The sequence below is a fragment of the Lygodium microphyllum genome, chromosome 12 (genome assembly GCF_053477565.2).
Source record: "Lygodium microphyllum isolate KBCC chromosome 12, Lygodium_microphyllum_v1.1.10, whole genome shotgun sequence".
Classification (NCBI taxonomy): domain Eukaryota; kingdom Viridiplantae; phylum Streptophyta; class Polypodiopsida; order Schizaeales; family Lygodiaceae; genus Lygodium; species Lygodium microphyllum.
In genome coordinates, this window is record NC_141146.1 from 75,203,234 (window position 1) to 75,224,951 (window position 21,718).

The window sequence follows — 21,718 nt, forward strand, 5'->3', positions numbered from 1 at the left end:
AACACTAAAATGTAGCCAAGACTTTGATTTCTCCTTAATAGAATATGCCGATACCTTATGCGTATAATCATCAATGAAGGTAATAAAATACTTCATGCCAACTAACAACTTGCAAGGCATGGGACCACATACATGTGAATGAAAAAAAGCCAAAGGCTCACACATGCATGTCATACCAAACTTTTTATGTGTATTATGTGTTTGCTTGTCATATAAAAAATGACAACAAGACTCAAAACACTTATAGTCAAAGGATAGAAGATATTGCAAACAAATAAGCATTTTTATTTCTTTTAAGGACATGTGTCCAAGGCGACGATGCCAAAGAGATATATACGGATCTACATCCAGTACCAAAACATAGTCAACTGACCCAGATACAAGAAAGGGTTAGAGAGTATTGGACTTAGCACCACGTACAATGATCAAATTCCCATGCGTAATCTTCCATGATGAATCACCAAAAGAAACTACATAACCTACATCATCCAAAGTACCAACAGAGATAAGACTCTTTGTGAGAGCTCATACATGACATACATCATCAAGAGAAAACATGCTACTTAAAACAAACTGTAGTTGGACATCACCAATACCAATGATCTCTAATGCCAAGTCATTACTCAAATGGTCAAATCCAATGAAACTATGATAAGAGCGGAGCCACTCTCTATGAGGGTCACAATAAAGGAAGCCTTGAAATCTATTAGCCAACATTGAGTATACCCTGACAAAGAATTAATCAATTGTGAAGTATCAAGAGAAGAAGATGAAGAATTAAATCATCATTAAAATTAGTATGTACGACATTAATCTCTTCAATCTTAACTCTGGACTTGCTAGGGACAATGTTGCAATCATAATTTTTGTCATGTACTTTACCCTTGTCCTTTTCCTTGTGCTTGTGTTGGGCATTTTATGGCATTGTGGTTCAATATGTCTTGCTTTTCCATAGTAATGATAAGTCAATAAGGAGTTATAGCCATAGGACATACTACAAGACTATCCATAGGACTAAGAATGAGACTTTTGAGAGTGTCTCCCATGGTGGTCATTATAGCTCCTACCATTATTACCTCTAATTGTCAAAGCATAAGAGGTGTGAGAAGCATCGATATTCTTTCTATTAACCTCTTCATTCAAGAGTGCACCCTCTACATCCTATAACTTTAGCCCATTTTGTAGGTATATGTATACACACAATAGTAGGAAATATATTCCATGATTTAGGCAGTGTAAACAAGAGGTACAAAGGGGGAAGATTACCCTTGAATTCAATCCCTTGCAAAGAAAAATGGTTGAGAATAGATTGAGACTCATTTAAGTGGGTTGACATGGAAGTGCTCTTCTTTAGGCAAAGGTCCATGAGTTGCTTCAACCAATACATCTGAGAAGCGAGGCTCTGCTTGTCATAGACATTGCGAATCTTATCCCATAAGTCCCATGTAGACTGCTCATTAGAGACAACATTATAAAAAAACTACTTAGAGAGGGACAATATGATTGTGGACTTACATAGCTCACCCAATTCAGCCTAATCCTTTGCATCAATATGTTTGGGTTTGACACCCGCATCTTTCAAAGGCTTAACCTGCATTTTTTGCACTAAAACTTACTAGATTTGGGCCTTCCAATAGCTATAGTTTATGCCATCCAACTTTTCAATATTAAAGATAGCATTATTATTGGAACCACAAGCCATACTAAGACTAAGAAAATGCATAAAAGGGAAGAACATGCTACTGTAATAACTTGTTAATTAGCCCCAAAACCACTAGGTTTCGCAAGGGGTACTGTCCAAGTAATAAGTTGTCCATAGACTCAATGCAAAAGACTATTAAATGGAGGTGACTGCTTGCATGAGTAGTGTAGTAAAATTGTAATTACAACATATTGTGAAAGAAGTACAATAGTAAGAGATCAATGCCAAAGAGGGGCAATCACTGAAAGAAGACAAATTGCAACTGTGAGAGGGAATAGTTGCAACTGGCAATGAGTGAATATGTGACTGGCATCGAGAGTTGTCAAAGGATAAATTTGTCAAAGTGAGATATATCCCATACGCATAACCATTATGCATAGACTAGGTTTCGCGGGTAATAGAAGAGACCAACTCAAGGCGCAATGGATTGAGCAATGTAACAAAAGCTCAATACATAGCCAACCAAGATGCATACATCACTAATAATAGTGTGATAGAAATAGGTGTTGGTTCAAAATCAATGTTAGATAAGTCCACTAAGCATCGATTGCATACATAAAACATGACGAGAGCATGTACATGTCACCAAGTCCCACAATCTCACTATAAGACCCTCAAGCTCAACTGCATAATCACATGCTCAATGTAACATCCAAGTGTCAACTCGGCTCAATATATAAAGCCTAATAGCTCCCATTGTGAGAAAAGTCGAATGACATAAGAGAAAACAAGGCTCAAAACATCATGTGGTAGGCATCCATACATCCAAGATCCAAGTGGCATAGATCTAAGAGCATCCGACCCAAGTAACTTGCAGAGCTCTTACAGTAGCATCAAATGTCCCTATATAACAATGAATGATAGCCAAGGTGAAGAGTCAAAGCTCTAGTCTCAACTCAAGAGCATGTAAAGAGCATCACCAAGCATGTAAGATTAATGCTATACCCCAATATAGCATCCAAAGTGCTTGGGAAGCATTTAATGGCAATAGGCATGAAGTTTCTCTAATGAAATAGCATTCAGCCTTGCTTATTATAGTAGTAAAGAAACTATGTTAAAATAAGAAAATAATTGCTCAAATCAGTCTAGGAAGCATCTAACACAATGTCATGACATTCCTCAAGCATTTGGGTACCATATGAGCATTAGTAGACATAAACAAGAGCTCCAAACTCTGAGAGTATACTGTCCCAAATGTTATTACAGAAAAATGCCCACAGTATACAGCCAATGTCAGAGATCTTTTAGCCCAATAGGGGTATCCAAGACCACAATGCTTATGATAGAGAGTTTCCAACAATGCCCAATGATTGCTGAAGTGTCAGAGCAAGCACTGAGCTACCACGTGTGCTGTCCAAACAGCCTGAAGATTAGGTGCAAATCATGTGAGGTGCTATCCTATTGCTAATACATATGCTACCCTCACAACAATGATCTTTAGCAATATCCTAGATTAGGCCTCAAGAGGTCCTGAGGAATGCTGGGGCAATGGATAATCAATACAAACAAGTGGTGAGGTGATTACTACCAATGAAACATGTGAACTATAGGTATTCTTCACAAGTGGAAGCAAGGTAGAGTTGAGCTCCTCAATGCTGGTGCAATGGATCTGATACTAGTTGAAAGGAGTGGGACCTAAAGTGGAAGCATTTAGTGGAAGAAAGAGCTATGGTGGAAGGAGCAATAGCCAGAGAGAGCGACACAAGATGTGGGAACTCCAACACTCACAATGTGTGACTAGCCTTCCCTTTATTCAATTGACACTGAAATAGTAAAGAATGAAGTGACAGTGATGGGCGTTTACCACCTGTAGTATGCATGTGTGCGGGTAACTAATACATAGTGTGGGTACTATTAGTGTAACTAATGCACATGCAGCTAGGCACAAGCACCTTTACCCTCAACATTGTATTTAATAATACTAATGATTTGTATTAATTAGATTAAATTATATATAATAATAATGAAGTAAAGTATATGTATACATACTCTTACACACACATATAAATATAATAAATATAATATATGATATGAAATGTATTATCAATATTGATATATTAATAGTATATATATGTTTACTTATAATATTAATATTAATAATTAATATATATAATCAATTATGTATAATATATCAATTAACATATACAATTATAATTTACATAAAATATTAGTTACATATAATTATGGCAGTGACATTATAATTATAGGCTTGTATTGTGTGTGTATGCATAATATGATTAAATTATTTTAAAATATAATATGTGTATAATGAAATAATTATATACAACATAATTGTATATAATAGAAGACATTAAATGCTAGATACATTGTATATAGTATAATGTATAATATAGCATAATTAGTATAATATCTAATATGATATAAATATATTACATAATTATACTATTTCAACAAGAAGAAATGTTGAGCGTATATGTGAGTGAGTGAGTGTGTGTGTGCATGTGTCTGCGTGTGTAAACATCTACAAAAGGATACCTATGAGACCAAAATGTTACATTTGAAAGTCAAGGAATTTTTGAAAGTCCCAAAATAGTTGTTATCTAATGAAGCCTACGTAGAAGGCCAAATTGGTTGCTAAGGGTTTTAAACATGAGTATAGTGTTGACTTTGAGGAAGTCTTTTCTCCTGTAGTCAAGATGACTACCCTATGTCTGGTACTAGCATTAGTTGCTTAGTTATATTTGGACCTTTATCAGATGGATGCTAAGATGACTTTCTTACATGGGGACTTGTATGAGGAGATTTATATGTAGCAACTTAAGTGATTTAAGGAAAAAGGTAAGGAACACCTAGTGTGTAGATTGAGAAAGAGCCTTTATGGCCTTAAGCATGCACCTAGGCAATGATACCACAAGTTTGATACTTTTATGCATTCACAGGGCTATACATGCAGTGATATGGATGCGTGTTTATACAAAAGAAGGCGCATGATAGCGAGGGGCTTTGTGATAGAGGGAGTGGTCGATGCTTTATAGAACTTTATGGGTATAGACTAATGTGTCTCTCCATGTGCTTGAGCCTAAGTCTACAAGAGGTGTTCTCTATATTAGCATAGATCCAATAAGAGCCCAAGATATCTTTGATCTGGAAAAATCCATTGCCCTTGATAATGACTCGAATCCTTTTCTAAATAGGCAATGGAAGCATCCTTTGATCTCATAATATAATGGGCATCTACATATGTAGTGCTCATTTGTCTCTAGCCCGTCCAAGTTGACAAAGCTAGAAAATCCTATCCTCTAGGGGGAGGGAGTCTCTACCATATCTACTTGTCTTGATTTATAGCTGGTGTGAGGATGATTGGAGCTATTTAGTGGCACATTGTACGCCATGAGATAAGTGGGCAACCATGTATATTGGATGGATAACAAAGCCATTAGGAGATATGTGTAGGAGATGACTCCAATAGAAAGCCATCTTCATCCCCAAATCCTTGGTAGATGTCACCATTGTCTTGGTTGTATGTAGCTAAATTATGTCCATCTAGATGATGTGGTTTAGCTCTTCTTATCTAAGCTTTAGGTGAGGGCAATACAAGCTATACTATAGGGGTGGGAGGTGTAATCTCTCTAGTTTTAACCATGCCTCTGTTCGAGCATAGTAGCACTTACTATCCCCTTATAATGCTGGTTGTCTAGATAATTCTAGTGTGAGCTAGGAACATCTCTAGCTCAGCAAGTTCTAGAGCCTATGTAGGAAATTCAATTTTTTGAAAAGGGCATCTTCCACTATGGATGGTGCTCCCATCCATAGTTACAATCTGAACTACAAATTGCTAGCTGAATAGACTTCAATGACTTCCTAATGGATGTCCTCACTTACGTCATTCATGTAGGCATCTTACCTATCGACATGGACCACTATGCTAGCATGGAGTACAACCTGAACTTCTATACTTGGCTCATGCAAAGGTGAAACACTGTGAGCATGCATTGACTGATCTTAACCCTTCAATCTCTAATCCTAGGAAGGATTCTTCTCATTTCCAAGGGGGGAGGGAGTAAGGTGTGGAACATAAAAACAAACCCTAAACCTCAATCAACATCCAAAAGCAGAAAAGAATGGATAAAAATCAGCTTATGATTGACGAAAAGTGTCATAATTTTTTTGGGGAATGGATGGACTGTTTGAATTCTCTTTCTGTACTTAAGCATTTCAGTTTTCCACAAGCACACAACCATTTTCTATGTGTCTTTCCACAAGAAATTATCTGAAGAGCACTAATGGTGAGTTGTGGCTTCATGACAAGCACCTACAATGGCATGATGAGAGAAAATGAGCAAGTTGCCATTCTTAGAGGAAGAGCAAGCAAAGTATGGCTTCTTAGTGGAGACGGGGGCCTTCAACCAATTCAAATTCAAGCACATCTTAAATTTGGAAGATGTAGCCATGGAAGAGCAGGCCATAAAGCAGATCGTGGATCAATGCAATCTGCATAAATATGTGGAGAAAGTTGGCCAAGCGGTGGACTATAGTAAGTGTGCAGAGTTTCTCTGTACCTTCAATAATAGGAAGCATGGCACCATGACTGTACGGCAAGGATAGGCCACTCGCCAAGTGCAAGTTAAGCTGACCCTGGAGCTAGTGGAGAGAGCGCTGGGCCTAGCCAACAAAGTTGAAAGACGGTCGAAAAGGGATGTGTATAACATCCTAGGAATGGACAAAGTTCTGGTCCACACTAATGATGGCATGATCTTAGTGGATATCCATGACTCAGAAGTCTAGCTACAAGCCAAGATGGTTCATGCCTTGTTTTCCATCCAAAAGTACAACACGCTAATGAGTAAGATCAACGTGCCAATGCTGAAAAGCATTACAACCAAATCTTTAGATGAAGTGAACTTTGAACGGATTCATGCGGAAGTCAATTGAGACCTTAGCAAAGGCATTGGTTACAGGTGGAAGACTCGTAGGTGGAGAGTCCCTGGTCTCCAAGGCAAGAAAGAAGTCATTATCTAAGGCCTCAACCATAGGATTTGGTGGGGTCTTGACTTCCATCATTAGGGAGGCATTGGGGGAAGCACAAGGCAAAGAAGAAGTTGATGAGACACCAAACATCAAGTCACCTCCCTACCATGAGCAGGAACAATCCAGTGAGAGAACTGAGTGACAAAGAAGGAGAACATGAAACACAGCCTATGGAGGGGCCAAAAAGTCCAAGAAGAAAACCCCCCAAGAGAAGGTGGAAGAAGAGAGAAGGAAGGAAGAGAAAGCCGATTTATAGAAGGCACAAAGAGAATCCAAGAAGGATGAGGAAGAAAGAAAAATAAAAGAAAATCCTTAATTGGAAAAGAAGGAGAGCAAAGGAAGAAGAGGACATAGCTCGAGCCACATGCATATCAATAGAGCAGCAGTCCCTGGTAGGAGGAGCTAGTTGCCATCGGTCCACACAAAGAAGAAGGCATGAGAACAAGTGCCCAAGTGCTAGAAATCACACCACCCCCCAGTAACAGAATGCAAGGGCAAGGGCTTGATTGATCCTATTACATCTGTCCTAGTGCCTACCACCCTAGTCTTTGCACCCACCCAAGGCACTTCAACCACATTAGATGCTAGTAATCTTATGGCCTGGGTGCAGTTCTTGGTCAATAAAGAGATATCTTAGGATGCAAGTGGAGGAACCCTAGTGACAGGAATAAAGAGACCGGCAACTGCTGCAGATGTTGAGTCAAGACAAGATCCCAAGAGACATAAGATAGAAGCATCCACAATGGCTATCCCTATAGCACTACCGTCATTCACTAACTATGATGATTATGTCAAAGAACTACTTTCACAGCTAGAGATAGAGAAGGAGGAAAATAAGATCATTGTTGCCAAGTTAGAAGCTAAGGAAGAGACACTAGTGGCCTTCCAGATTGAGAGAACCCACCAAGTGGCCGGCTATCAAAGATAAATAAGTGAGCTAAAGGCAGAGCTTAGGGCTAAGGAAGAGCAAGAGGATGGCTGCCAAAAAAGGCTTGAAGATGAGAATCAGGAGCCGGTGGGATTTCAAAGGGAGTATAAGCTCCTGATCCTGCAACAACACAAAGAACTACAAGGATAGATGAAAAGACTCTAGAATGCCATGGAGGAGTTCGTAGCATGAGAAGAAGAGAGACCCATGAATATAAGAAAAACGTGGAAAATTTGGAGAAGAGGGTAGTTTTAGAACTAGAAGAGCAGAAGAGGCTAGAAAAGAAATCAAGGAGCAAGAGTAGAGAATAATGACCTTAGCTCAAAGACATATTGAAATCTTGGAAGAGATGAAAAGGAGAGTAGATGAATGGGTGGGCAGGAGTGAAAGAAAAGTAAAAGCCCTTGCAGAAGGTGACAAGGTGTTAGTAGAAAGTAGGGTAGAGACCAGGCAAACAAGCTTGGAAGCCCAACAAGGTGCCTTCCTCAATAATATCTTGGATGTCATACAATCAGAAGAGGAGATGGCCATTGAGTCATTAAAGAAAAAGCTGGAGATCGCATGCAGGGCTCTAGGACATGGGTTGCACATCCAACCACAAGCAGCAAGAGCCAGCTTGAGCCTACAGGATCAAAGAAGCTACTTGCTAAGGGTAGGCTTTACAGTCCAATAAGTGGACTCTCTAGGATTCAAGGAAGGAGAGCCACAAGAACACATGCGAGAGGAGGTGCAAATGCCAACCAAAGAAGTAGGGCCAAGCTTTGAAATGGGGCAGCAAGACGAGGATCTAGTCCCATAGCCTCCCTCTCCATGGCCAGAAGTACAGTAGGAGGTAGACACTACTACTGAAAAAGAAAACCAAAAATCAAGAAGAAGAGAATGAATATGAACCAGACATGGAGGAGGCTGAGAGCTCCACCAGTAGTGGCCTCAGAAGCACCCATCCCTTCAAAAGAAGACTGTTTCCCAGTAAATTGGAATGCAGAACTCATAGTATGGAAGTAGAGAGAGAATGGTCGTGAACCCTTCAACATTAATTTCCAATTGCCCACTACATTGAGCAGAGTGCTATCAACCAAGGTGGTGGAAGAGGTGATTAATGTAGGAAGGAGGTTGGGAGATAGGTGGGTTGTTAAAAGAGAGAAGAGTCCTACTTTGTGGGGAACAAAGGCTCCTGACTACTAGCAGAACAAGGTCATGGAAGTGCCCAAAATAGTGAAAGGCTATGAGTGCCAGCCAAGGTGGAGAAGGAGAATCTGGGATGGCAACATGGATGCCTAGATGCCATTTTGCAACACCCTACAATTTGAGAGAAATAACCCTACTTACATTCCATATCCTAGAGGGGTAGGAGTGGACTTCAATCCAGACATCCACGACTGATATGTCTTTCCAAAAATCTATAATGCCAACGCCACTAAGCTCGAGGAAGTGCTCACCTTTTTTTAGCATGACTTATATGCCTTAATTCAACATTTTCTTAACGAGTTTAGTTCTTGCCTAGACCCCGATTTCCTCACAACTTGTAATTACATTAGGCTCCTTAGAGTATTATTAAATAAAGGTCCTACTCTACAAGAATACCACCTCCCGCCGCTATTTTTTGACCTCAACGCCAGCATAGATGGCCCTCTTAGAGGACATGAACGATAGTTGCTTCACTAGCTGTAACCACCCATTTTTGTCTACAACTCCTCTCAACATTTGAATGGGTCTACAAGGATATATGCATGGGAAAAGGTTTCTTATTAACTCCTTTAAACCCCCCAACTTCTCCCTCTCATGACCATGATGACAAAGATTAGTTCCTCACTATAGTTAAAAAAAAAAGACGACAAAAGAAAGAGAAAAGAGAAAAAGAAAAGAAAAGAATAAGAGAATAGAGAAGAAAATCACAAGAAAAAGCAAGAAACTCATGAAGCCATAGTCATTGCACCTAGGGGTCATCAAGTTAGGTGCATCCAATGGCTTTGGTTGGCCAGCTCCATCCCTAATCCGCTAGCCCATTTTGATTCCCCACTTCACACTTAGGGCGCATCAAAGGGTAGGACATACCTAGGGAGGTCACCCTCGCCTACGGTAGACATGTCTCCCTAAGTTGCACCCATCGCACCTCCCTTCCATACAAACTGGGTCCTCAATTGTGGGACAACACCTAGGCTTGCATGTGTTTCGACCCAGCTCCTAGTTCTACTTGCACGAGCACAATGTACCACACGGTAAGGTAGAGACACCCCCTAGGTAATGCACTTTTCTGCTCCTTACACATAAATACAAATGCTACTAACCATTGACATTAGAGGCCCTGCCATCCACTCAACATACCCTTGGCCCTTACTAGTGCAATAATTTGACAAGCTTATCATCCATGACCAATCCCCACAAGACTCCATCATCAACTCACATGACCACCCTTCAAATCACTGAGCCCTCATCAACAAAGACCCACAATCGCCATGGGATTGGCACTCGACTAGGAGGGGGATAATATTAGCCCCGATGTGAGATGGAAAAAAGAAAAGTAAAAAATATGGAATAATGTGAAAAAAGACAACTTAGCAAATGAATAAGAGAGGAAAGGCCAAAAGCACAAAAGGTCAAGTCGAAGGCAAATGCGCATTTTAAAATGCAAAGGTAACACTAAAATTTTGCAAAAGAGCACTAGGCTTTCTCCATTGCAAATGGTAAAATCTAGATAGGCATAGGTGACTGAATAAGGCAACTAGAAGGAAGGAAAAGAGGACCTTGGCAAGATGCCCGGTCTTGTAAAAAGGGGATGGGTGCCCAAGGGATTTAGGGCTTGTATATAAACTCAAAAAGTGAATGAGAAGCTCATTCTTTGGTGTGTGGCCAAAGTAGTTTCTTCTTCTTCCCTCCTTCTTGCTTGTGTGTGCTTGTGTTTGAGAGAGGGTGAGGGATTGAGGTGGAGAAGCTCTCCATCTTCTCCTCTCTTTTTCTCTTCTCTTCTATTCTCTTCTCTTATCTCGTGTGTGGCTATGGAGGATGGAGCTCGAAGGAGGAGGCTCGAGGTTGCTTGAGCTCATATTTAAGATCATGGAGCTACCGGAGTGCTTGAGGGAGGAGGCTACTCATATGGGCATCAAGGTAAGCTCACTCGTAGGATCATAAGTGCATTAGCTAGGTGAGAGATAACCATTAGAGCTCACTTGAAACACTTGAAGCAATAAGCGATCCATGGGTCTTGGTGGTTGAGTGTGAGCTTCCACTACACAAGTTTATAAATATAATCGGATATCTCATCGATATAAAGCCCAAATAGAGTAGGTCAGAGTGGCCATTCGTGTTTCACTCCAATGGTACTAGTGATCTCTTACAACAGTCCTCATGGTGTGTAATAGAGTAAAAGTGCCTAAATGCCTTAGCCAATATTTAGCCTACTAGGGTTAAGTATAAAAGGCTAAGTTGTAACTATCCTAGCATCTTTTTGCCATTTTACAACATTACATGTTTGAGGTCTCAACCTCCCACCATTTAAGAGGGTGCATAGTCTTGGCCACCATAGCTTGGCATGCATACCATGCTGCAACCACTCATCATTTGATTCTCAGTCCACATTAGTAATATTTCTTGGCAATTTATTCTATTTCTTGTATTTCTTCGTGTGGGAATTAGATTCTTTACATTGGTATTAGAGCACATCTTTGATCCAATGGAAAGGTCATTTTCATGGCGAATCTGGTTACAAGTTTAGGCACAATGTAATTGGAGGACAAGAATTAGTCACATGATTTGACGCAGTTAAAATTGTGACTAGATAAGGTCTCTGTAGTAAGTTGTGACGAAATTTGATGGTCTTGAAGAATATCAGAAGAAATAATGGTGGATTCATGGTCATTTTGGTGGTTCATGCTCAATTTTTGGCCATTTTGAAGGATCATGGACTTAACTGAAGCCTAAATAGGGTTTAGAAGAGTTAAACCATGGTTACTTTTTGGAGCAAGCATCTCTTTCCTCTTTCCAAGCTTGTTGTTGAAAACTGCCATGGAGATCTCTTCTTATTTCTCTCTGCCATGGCCATATCTCTTCATGAAACCTTCAAAGAATGATTCTTGATGTCTCAAGCAACCTGTAGACTACCGATTTGCTCAAGCAACATCAATATATTGACCAGCTCGAGCAAGAAGAGGCTTAAATAGTTTGTATTATTTTTCTAGCTCATCTCCTCTTGAAGAATCAACAATCTTCTACACCATTCAAGCTTCTCCTTCATTTGGCTGATCAATGGCAACCCTGACATGAAGTGGTTACCCTCTAATGCTTGATCTTTCACTCTCTTTTAGCCTTGAAGCTTCCTTTACAACCCTAGTTATGGCTAAAAATGGATGGCATGAAGATTTCAACAATTTCTTGATGTTTTCAGCCAATCTTGGTCTCTTTTAGCTTCAAGAAGTGGAAAGCAAGCATCTACAACTAACATTGGGCAAACATTGGAGCTCCCAAGCAAGATTGAACCATTTTCCTCATCATAGATTGGGGCAAGACAGGGCAACCATCAATCTTCATCAAAATTTTCTTCCTTGAGGCTTCAATTCATGGGGCTTTTGTTGTCTACAACCTTGGGATAGTTTAATTGAAGGTATTCCATAAAGATTTGGCTTACATTGAAGAATTTCTTCAAGATTGAAGGCATTTTTAGCCCCTTGTACATGACAATGTCTGAAAATTATCGGAATCTTTGATTTTAACAAGAATTTACATTCTTCAAACCTCAAAGGATCTTCTCCAACAAGCCATTATTGATTCCTATCGAATTAGTGGATTCTCTTGATTGCATTGGAGCAATCTTATTGATCGGGAGCTGGAAATTATATGGGAGCATTCATATTAGACAAAGCTTTCTTGAGACTGGCCTTATGATCTCCAATCTTGGTCCATTAATGGTGATTTATGCTGAATATTGATTGGTTGGATTCATCTACTACTCTTCATCAACATTAAAGAGGTAATTCTATTTCTTTCACCTTAATTTCTCTTTTCATCCAATTGTTAAACTAGTCCTATTGTTCATGAGAGAGATTGAGTGTAATAGAACCTCTTAATTCCCATTGAAGGGCATGTAGAATTCAGCCTAGGACTAATTATGATTGCTTGACGAGTTTCTTTCTTGCCCATTTAAATGTTGATGCTGATTTGATTGCATAAATGTTACTCATTGCCTACTTAACTTGGATTTGTGTTGGATGATTGAAGATTGATGCTATAGGACTAAAATAATCTCAAAATAATGATGAAAATTATAAGTGGGAATATTGTAGTGAGTCATTGCAAAAGGGTAATTCCCTATCCATAGCCCTTTCAATTTAGTCATTTCCCAATACCCACTTGCATTTCACTGAAGAATTCAAAGGCTTTTTCAGTCAATGCATAGCATCATTTTTTGACCAGCCATTAGAATGTACTTGCTATGTTAATTCTTGTGAGGAAAAGTGGATGCTAAGTGAGTTAGGAAGACAAAAGAGAGGTGACTCTCCCTTCCTAATTATGACCTTGAAGGGATGCACAACCCGGCTTGAGGTGGAACTTTGTATACCCCTCTTGTCTCGGAGCCCATGCAATTCTCAAATTTAGGTGCATGTACATTCCCCATTATTAGAGTTTGGCAATAGTACAATAGTGATCAGCCCTATTTAGGGCACCATAGATGGTTGAAGGTTTCATTGTAACAAGATTGGAAGAGGTATAGGGCATCTATTTTTAGGATACCTACAAATGGTGAACAAAGTTTTTATGGATCTTATAGTAGGTACCTACCAATCTACAAGTTATCCTTAAGCCCTACAGGTGTCCCATAATCCTCTTCTAGTTGCTATGATGGTTTACAAGGGGTTTCTCCACTCAAGATATTCCTATAAGGTCAAACACGATACTTACAGGTGGTGGATAGGGTGCACGAAACTTGTGTTCAGACCTGAAGATTCAAATACAAATTTTTTAATCTTGATCCAAATTGAGAATTTGATAGCTCTATTTGAAGAGGGGATCCTAAGCTTTGGGAGCTCAAGTTATTGTTGATTTTTTGACACCAGGTATAGTGAGATAGCATCCAGACAACATACAGGGGAACATTGTTTGACATTGTTCCACCCAAAGTATCCAACCCAAGTCCATATCTTTTGAAATTTGGTATATCTCGATATAATTAGCTTCCCATAAAGCTATTAAGCATTGGGATTGGTGTTATATTTTGAGAGAAATATGGGATTAATTGACAAACTGCCTACTATTACATCACTGTCTCCTGATGCCTAGGAATAAGAAGAAAGATCCCATTATTGAAACATTGAATGATGGTATCAGGGACTTTCAAGAGGATCAAAATTACACAAATGAGACCCATAATGTTGAACAAATAGATGAAGATTTAAGCATTGGGATTGCTTACAACACAAATCAAGGGTGGCATACTTGAAGTGTATGTAGTGAATGATTACCTTTTACTATCAAAAGAGTTGGGACATGTCAATGAAGGACTTTCTAAGGATTTGAAGACTTTAAATGAAGGCTTAATACATATGAATCAAGGTTTGTTGCAAGGGATGGCACAAGTAAACAAGGGAATCTCTGATTTGCAGCAAAGCAACAAATCTTTATTCCAAGAACTCATCTCATCCATAAAGGAAATTGGGAGCAAGCCACAAAGGGAACCTCAAACTATTGAAGATTTCCATGTAATTCCCTTTGTTGGTAATCCTTCCCATCCAAACAAAGAGATTTCTCAGCTAGCTATGCACACTTTTGAAAGGGGAGAACCATATAGAGTGAAGGGCAATAATCACCCTTCACAAATCCATGGCATTCATACCCCAAGGCCTCAGTTTAGTAGCCCAAAAGATAATCGTAGACATGAAGGGGAACAAGACAACACTTGATGGAATAATGATTATCATGGATGTGACCCCTTCTACAAGACTTTTTATAATCATCCCTCAAATGTACAAAAAAGAAAATGCAGTCAACAATCAAGTTTATGAAGGTGGAAGGTATGATGAGAGAAGATAAGCCTATGAAATTCCAAACCAAGAGCATATTTCAAATGGTCAACCCTCATCTCATGGTTTTGGGCCACCTACTTTTAGGCAAAACTCATGGAATAAATATTGATGGAGGCAACATTCTTATGGGTAACTATCTTTCAATGAAAGCCATCTTACAATGAAAAAGGAATATAAGGAAAAGATCAATTCACTAATTTCAAAGGGGATAATGCTTCACCTTCGAAATGGGAAGAGTGGATTAATAAGCTTGAATTGTATTTTACCCTTTATCCTAGAAGTGAAGAAGCCAAGATTTATTTCACGACTCTTCATCTTGAATGTTACACCTTTACTTGGTGACTTTTCATGACAAGATTGGACAAAACTTTGTCACTTGAGAGGAATTCAAGTAAGCAATGATTGATGTCTTTGTTTCTCCTTTGGAAAAAGAAAGACTCCAAAGAAGATGGTATGCATGTGCTCAAAGAGGAATGTCCGTTAGAGACTATCCCAACACCTACTTGAATCTCTCTATTATGTTGAAGGCATTTCAGATTTTGCTAAGTTGAATAAATACATTTTTGGTATTGACCTTGCCCTATCATCGAAGGTAGGATCTCAACAACCAAAAACATTACATGAGGCCATACAATTAGTTGAAAGATACTCATTGAAGTACAAGAGAGTGCACGAAATTTCTAGCAAAGGACTATGGGTAATAATATTTCCAATCAACCTACAACATTTTTAGCCAATCAAGAGACTCTTTTAAGTAAGAAAATAGGGGTTATAATAGTCAAAACATTTATAATAGAAAAGTGCCAACTTTTCCTACTATTTAGGCCTCTAAACAAGGTGGAAATTGTGCACAAAAATAGGGGCAAACTTTCAAAAATGTGGCTGAGACTAGAGGTACTTTTTCAAGAGCTAAAAAAGCTCCTAAACTGTCTCAAAACAGTTGTAACAGCAACTTCCTTCCTCACAATAAGCTTAGATAAATGCATGCAAAAGGATTATGCTTCAAATGTGGGGAGAAGTGATCACAAGATCATAACTTGAAGTGTAAAGCTAAGAACTCAAAAATCAATGTGGTGATCAGTCAAGATGTGGAAGTTGAAGAAGAAGACCAAGAGGGAAATTTACCGCATGTTGATGCATACCGAATGGTTGAAGAGATTCATGGAAGAAGAGCATGCCACTAATGAAGGATTCTATGATCCCATGGATGGATTTCCATTCGATCCGAGTGGAACTCGTGATTCTCATGCTTCTTTGTACCATCTCACATGATGCATGGATCAATTGCAAAGGGGAAAATACACTTAGACTCAAAGGTTTTATTAATGGCAAGGCTGCACATATTTTAATGGATACGGGCAACACTCATAGCTTCATCAACACCAAATCTTTGAACTGACTAAAGTTGCTGCCCATTGATATGGATTATTCCTTGTGGATACAAGTTTCCAATGGTGCATATGAGTCTAGTAAAGAAGTGTGTCCATGTACTTTGATTCAACTATCATCCTCTTGCACAATATAAGTAGACTTGATCACTTTGGATATGGGGCCTATTGACATTGTTATTGGATGTAATTGACAAAAGAAACTTGGAAAATTTACTTTAGACTTGGAGAAAATGCAAATCTAATTTAATTGGCAAGGACATCACATAGAATTGAAAGGCATAGATGTTAGAATAGATCAATTAGGTACATTAAATAAGTCGGTCATCTATGCCTGCAGACATAAAGCACTAATTGGTTATTCCTGGAGAACTAGTTGATTTGGTTAGTCCCACAGGTACTTGAAGACTTGGTCTATGTGACTGTTAAATGCTTGAGCATTGGAAACGGAAGTGATGCAAATGTTTTATGGTTTTTTGGGACTAAAATTAATCCCTGTTGCCAGTGCATTGTCTGTTTTAAATCTAGGAATGTATTTACGACATTCATATATGCTGGTTATATACTGTTTTGTGGTTCTATGCCTATGCACGGCTTGACACATGTACTAGCAGCTATCTATGGAAGTTTGGGACATGTATGACATGTATACCACTCAGTTTTGGGCTTGAAATCATTGCTGGTCACTCACAGAATTACAGTTTTCAGACTGCATATATGTACCCTGGCAGTGAGGTTGCAGGAGTTCAAACTGAAGTAAATACATAGCATTTGCACTGACTGCTTTACTCACAGGTTAAGCCACTTGTTTGTGGGCTATTTTGGTTTGTCAGTGGGCTGAAATACCCTGGTTTTTACTGCAGTTAATTGCAGAAAACTGTCATAAACAGTTTTGGGCTGAAGTTGAACTGTTAAGAAGATCTTGGTTTGCAGGTAGTCACGCAAGGTTTGCAACATGGCAAATGCTGATAGAACTGATAATGTAACCCAGATTGTGGGAGAAAAGCTTGATAGCAACAATTATGCAATATGGAAGTTCCGCATGGAGAACTTTCTTATAGGCAAAGGATACTGGGACTTAGTGACATGTGTTGAGGCTGAACCTGAAGTTCCAGAAAGGAATCCTACAGCTGATCAAAGACGAGTGCATCGAGCTTGGACGGAAAGAGCTCGCAAGGTTTTACATTGGTTGTCATTATGTATCTCGGATGCTATGGTGATGCAGATCATGAACTGTAAATTCCCAGCAAGATGCATGGAATATATTGGTCAAATACTATGGCACAACCACAAGTACAAGGAAGATACAATTGAAGCAGAAATTCAATAACATGGAGAGGAAGAACAGATCCATACAAGATTATGTCACAGAGGTTAAGACCATAGTAGATCAGCTGGCATCTGTTGGTTCACAGGTTGAAGATGAGGATATGGTTGCAGTGACCTTAAATGGTTTGGTCCTGAGTACAAGTCTTTTGACACTTCAATGTCTGTGCGGGCTGAGATGCCTGACTTTAATGAGCTGGTTGCATTATTGGTTCATGAAGAGGTGAAGCTTGGCTTAGCTACAGGGTCAAGCAGTTCAAAGAATAAGGATGCAGTTTTTTACTCGAATCAGCGTGGTCGTGGTAGACGTGGTAGAGGCTATGGATGTGGCAGAGGAGGCCAGTAGAATGCATTCTATAGTAATAGAAATCAGCCGTCATCAAATGCAAGAGGTGGTGGAAATTTTCGAGGCAGGGGGAGATCTAACTCCCGTGGCAGAGGCTCATTGCAGCAGCAGCGTCAGTTAGACAATCCAAATAAAGATAAGGATTGTCACTACTGCGAAAAGTATGGGCATATTGCAAAGGACTGCTAGAAGAAGCAGGGAAACCAGAAGGGCAAGCAGCATGGACATTATGCTACGTCCAGTCAGGCAGATGACTCTGGTGATAGACTGTTTGCCATGCAATATATCAAAGATAAGGCTGCTGAAAAATCATCTGATGATGCAGTGTGGTACATTGACTCGGGGCGTCGTATCACATGACCCCTCACGGTGATTGGTTCACAGATATGGTGGTTGAAAAGCATGGCTATGTATGCATAGATGATGACACGCAGCATAGCATTGAGCATAAAGGCAAAGTGCCTCTTGTGGTCCATAATGGTAGAAAGAAAAATTTGCATGGTGTATTGCATGTCCCTTCAATTACAAAGAACTTGTTATCTGTCGGTCAGATGATGGAGCAGAACTTGCAGGTTAGATTCAATAAGCATGGTTGCTTTATTGAAGAGTTTGGCAATGGCTGCAAGTTGATAGCTTGTGGTCACAGGAATGGCAGAATGTTTACTCTTGATGCTTCTTTGCCAGAGCTGAATTCAACTATGTTTGCCCATGGTTCTGGCACTGTTAGGGATTTGGAAATATGGCACAAGAGAGTGGGGCATGTCAATTTGCAAAGGCTGCAAATTATGCAAAAGAAACAGCTGGTTACAGGTTTACCGAAGTTCCAATATTCAGATATTGGTCATGTATGCGAGGCTTGCCAGTTCGGTAAGCAGTCACAATTGTCGTTTGTCAGGCATGTAAGACAAAGTACACGTCCATTGCAGTTAGTGCACTCTGATGTTTGGGGGCCAGCTCATAATGGATCTATGGGAGGTTCCAGATATTATGTATCTTTCATTGACGACTATAGTCGCTATACTTGGCTCTACATATTGAAAACAAAAGATGAGGTCTTTGCTGTTTTTCAGCAATTTAAAGCACAGGTTGAGAAGGAGTTTGAATGCTACATCTCTTGCTTGAGATCTGATAGTGGTGGGGAGTATGTATCAAATGAATTTGATGATTTCTTGGCTGAAAATGGCATTCGTAGGCAGCTCACCTGCAGCTACACTCCACAGCAGAACGGAGTGGCTGAAAGGAAAAATAGGGTTTTGATGGAAGTTGCTAGGGCCATGATGAATGAAAAGCATATGCCGCTTTACTATTGGGCAGAGGTTGTTATGACAGCCATATACATTCTGAACAGGACTCCCACTGCAGGTATTCATGAGATGACACCGTTTGAGAAGTTGTATGGCTATAAGTCGGATGTAAGTCACATGAAAGTCTTTGGCTGTCTTGCTTATGTGCATATTCCAGATGAGAAAAGGAAAAAGCTGGATCCCAAAGTGCATAAGTGTGTTTTCATTGGATATTCGTAGGAGAAGAAGGCATACAAATGCTATGATCCCTCTACCAGGGAGACTTTGGTAAGCAGGGATGTTATCTTTGATGAGATGGGCTTTTGGTATGTATCACCAGTTGCAGTGCCAGCGGATATGCCTTTCACTCATGCCTCTACAGTTGATTTACAGTAGAGCACTGCTATGACATGACCTTGTAGTCAGACAGTATCCCCATGGACATGGAGATTGAGGAGCTCACCGTCCATTGACACCAGTATGCCAGTGAGGGGGAGACATGATGTCTTGGACAGCAAAGGAAAAGAGAAAGTTATCGAGGATGCATCTGGTATGATGACACCTGGCAGAATGACTTCTGGCTATGAGTCTGGTGATACTCTAGACAGGGAACTTGGTATTCCAACTGTCTATACGCCTGGCACAAGGCAGAGCAGGTATATTCCGCCTCATGAGAGAGGGGAATCGAGTAGTGCACCACAGCTTAGATGCTCGCAGAGGGTTAGATACCTTGTTGACAGGTTGACATACAGTGGCTGCTCTACAAAGCATTATGCTTACATGACAAAAGTGATGGAGGTCAAAGAACCAGGTACATATGCTGAAGCAGTGAAAGATGAGAATTGGTGTGTAGCCATGGATGAAGAAATGAATGCCTTGGCTAAAAATAAAACACGGGATTTAGTGCCACTGCCTAAAGGGAAAAAGACCATTGGCTGCAAATGGGTCTATAAAATCAAATGCAAGTCAGATGGCAGTGTGGAGAGATACAAAGCCAGGCTGGTCACAAAGGGGTATGCCCAACAGTATGGACTTGATTATGAGGAAACATTCAGCCCTGTTGCCAAGATGGCAACCATACACACTGTGATTGCCTTGGCTACTGCTAAAGGATGGAAATTGCAGTAGATGGACATTAAGAATGCATTTCTTAATGGTGACCTAGCAGAGGATGCCTATATGGTTCAACCGGAAGGGTATGCTCACCCTGATTTTCAGCATTATGTATGCAGGCTGAAAAATGCATTGTACAGGCTGAAACAACCTCCGAGAGCTTGGCATGCTAGGATCAGTAACTACTTGCAGAGATTGGGTTTTGCTATTGGCAAGGCTGATCACAGCCTATTTACAAAGAAGACTGACAGTGGCTTGGTAGTGCTGGTCATATATATTGATGATTTGATAATCACTGGTGATGATGACTTGGGCATACAACATGTAATGAAGATGCTGAAATCTAAATTTGACATGAAAAACCTAGGAGAACTGAAGTATTTCTTGGGCATTGAGGTAGTTATTGTTGACAATGGGTTATGGCTGATGCAAAAGCACTATGCCATGGAGATGCTGAAGAAGTATGGCATGGCTAAATGTAAACCATTGAATATACCTCTTGATTAGAATGTCAAGCTGGACATGAACACTGGGGGGCTGAAGTAGAGGATGTGACTATGTACAGGCAGATGGTTGGCAGCTTGATTTACTTGACCATCACTAGGCCCGACTTGAGCTATGCTGTAGGGCTCATAAGCCAGTTTATGCAGAAGCCTAGAAAGCCGCACTTGGATGCAGTTAGACGTATTATGAGATATGTTAAATCCACTGTAGAGTATGGGCTGTTCTATGTCAGAGATAAGCCCTTGATATTGACTTGATACACGGATGCAGATTGGGTAGGTTGCTCATATGACCGTAGATCTATGAGTGGATATGCATTTGGATTTGGTAGTGGCATGATTGGCTGGAGCAGCAAGAAGCAGCCTATGATTGCTTTGTCGAGTACTGAGGCAGAGTACAGGGGTGCTACATTGGCAGCATGGCTGCTCAAGCTTATGGCTGATTTGGACATATAGATAGATGCTCCAGTGAAGTTACTATGTGATAATCTGAGTAGTGTACTCCTGGCTATGAATCTAGTCTATCATGCCAGGACGAAACACATAGAGGTACACTACCATTTCATCAGAGAGATGGTTCTTGCAGGACGAGTTGATCTTATGCATGTAAAAACAGATGAACAGGTAGTGGATATCTTTACCAAGTCCTTGGGTAAAGATAAGTTTTGTGGTTTTAGACAGCTGCTTGGAGTATAGATGCTATCTTGAGCTTGAGGGGGAGTGTTAGAATATCAAGGTCTTTCATGTGTGTTTGACCAACATGAGTTGGACATAGCTAGTCTGGCTAGATCAGTTAGGTACATTAAATAAGTCGGTTCTACTTCTAGTGTGAATGGTCTTTATGACCTTAGGTTGTATATGCACTAAAGTGTGTGTGGAATGAATTATGAGTAGAATGTAGAGAGGAAGCATGTTGCTTCACTCTGAGTTGCTCTCTTTTCTGCATCCATGAAAGCTAACAATAGACCATAAACATATAGAACTTATCTCCATGAAGAAATTGTGAAAGGAAATCAATGCCAAATCATGTATCTTCACTCTTTTGCTTGTGAAAGTAGATGAAGAGCAATCATCAAATCGGCCATCGTTTTCCACAAAGAAAAGGGATCCAAGATTGGAAGAGCTAT